Source organism: Microcebus murinus, chromosome 1, assembly GCF_040939455.1.
Source record: "Microcebus murinus isolate Inina chromosome 1, M.murinus_Inina_mat1.0, whole genome shotgun sequence".
NCBI classification, from domain to species: Eukaryota; Metazoa; Chordata; class Mammalia; order Primates; family Cheirogaleidae; genus Microcebus; species Microcebus murinus.
In genome coordinates this window covers 10302542-10304356 of record NC_134104.1, presented here as the reverse complement: position 1 = coordinate 10304356, position 1815 = coordinate 10302542, and the positions used below count along the sequence as shown (strand labels likewise).

The 1815-nt window shown below is 60.9% G+C and overlaps 1 long non-coding RNA gene across 1 annotated transcript; it reads left to right on the top strand.

The window, feature by feature from the left end:
* Positions 1–248: 248 nt before the first annotated feature.
* Positions 249–1486, top strand: LOC142871462 (uncharacterized). The gene is made up of 2 exons (XR_012919719.1): positions 249–497; positions 1080–1486. It is a non-coding gene; the product is annotated as an uncharacterized LOC142871462 (long non-coding RNA).
* The last annotated feature ends 329 nt before the right edge of the window (positions 1487–1815 follow it).

The following is a 1815-nucleotide window of genomic DNA, read 5'->3' as shown; positions in this document are numbered from 1 at the left end:
GGCTCACACTTAAATTCCATTAAGCCAACCATCCAAGCACACTGCTGAACACCGGTGTTGTGCTGCGTATTTTAATGTCAGTCTGGGGTTTCCAGCTAATTCTTTACTCTCCCTGGTTCGCATTTTGTTTGGCCATCTGCATTTCTCGATGGACGCTCGGGGTGGGAGAAGTACTGATTTGGTTCTAAATTTCTGACGGCACTGGGGAGTCTGTGACAGTCACCGCGGTCACCGCATAAAGAGAATCTGTTGATGGCAGCGCGTGCGTAAAGGGTTAAAGGGGCCTGGCTTCCTCTCCGGCCTAATTGAGGGGTGGGAGAGACGTGGGGGCGATGGGGGCGGGGCGGGGCTTCAGCACTGAGAATCTTACTTCGCAGTGGTTTCCAGGGGAATTTTACCGGGAGAGGTAGATTCTAAGGCCTGCCCCCGTCGTCCCTGCCTGCTGGAGCGCACTCTCCGTGCAGAAAGGGGACGCCCAGAGGCTGCGGCTGAGCCGGGTTAGCAAACAGACTCCCACCCGCCCTCCACTCCCCTCCCTGGCCCCGCCGACCTGATTAATCAGAGCCCTGCCAAACCCACTGAGGAGGGTTGACCTCCCTGGCTAATCTCATCTCCGCGCCCACGCGGGGACAGACACCCCCGCTCGGCCCAGGAGACGCAATTCTGCAAGCGCGGCCGGGCGGTGGAAATTTCCATGCGCTCGCTCGGCGCTGCCCCTCCGCGGCGAGATGCTGTGCGCACAAAGCGCCGAGCCGGACCCGGACCGCGCGCGGAACAGTGGCGGTCCACACCGTGCGGGGCCGGGCGCTGTGCCGCGAGTCACTGTGCGACGTGCTGTCGTCTGCCTTGTTCTCCCACCTCTCTGCGACACAAGCTCTCCAAGCAAATCGAGGAGAAGCAGGCGATGCCTGTGTCCATGCGGGGAGGGGAGGGGGCTGGGGTGGGGGGACGAACGGTGACACCCCTCCCCCATGGCGTGTGTGCGAGGTGCACACCGTCGTCCCCAGCCCCCGCCCTGCCCGCTTAAGCCACAAATCCTGCCTGGATTGCCCCCTGCCCGCGCTTTGTTCCTCCGCCAGGCTCTGCAACTGGGAACGCGTGTGGAGAACGAGAGAAGGGGCACGTGTCTACATCTATGCACCCACGACCGCTCCATGGTGCCCTTTTAGACGTGGCCAGTGGGTCCTGGGGAGCAAAGGGTTACGAGGTAGCAAAGGTGTCTGATGGAGGAGCCGGGGGAGACGCAGACTGCAGCCCAAACCGAGGACATTCAGAGACGCGCAGAAAATTCCAGGGCCACGGAGGATGGCGAGGGGGAGGAGGCCGCGCAGCCCAGATGCAGGACAGGGCTTAGCGGGGCAGGGAGGGGGCGGCGCGAGCCTGCGTCCTGCAGCCAGGCCCCACCAGGCTGGTCCCTGTTAGGAGATCGATCCCCTTCTTCCGTAACTGCATGCGAATCATGGCAATAAACCTCTATTGTTTCAGGGGACCGGGGCCTGTTTCTGTTCCTTGCACATGCGAACCTAGTGACCGCAGTCCAAAATTTAGTACGCAACCTTGTCCAGCAGCGCGTCTGCCAAAAGAGAATCGCCATGGCTTCCTCTGGGATTGGAAGGGGGCAGGGCTTGGGGACAATGGGCCCCTCGCTGTGACGGGGTGGGGAAAGATAAGGAAAGGGAAGAATACAGGTTTCTTCTTAAATCAAAGTAGGAAGCTTCAGGAAGGGTCCCTGGCACAGAAGGGGAGGAAGGGACCATCACCATCATCAGCCCAGACCCCAGCACAGAGGACAGCAAACCCGGACGACCAGGTTCT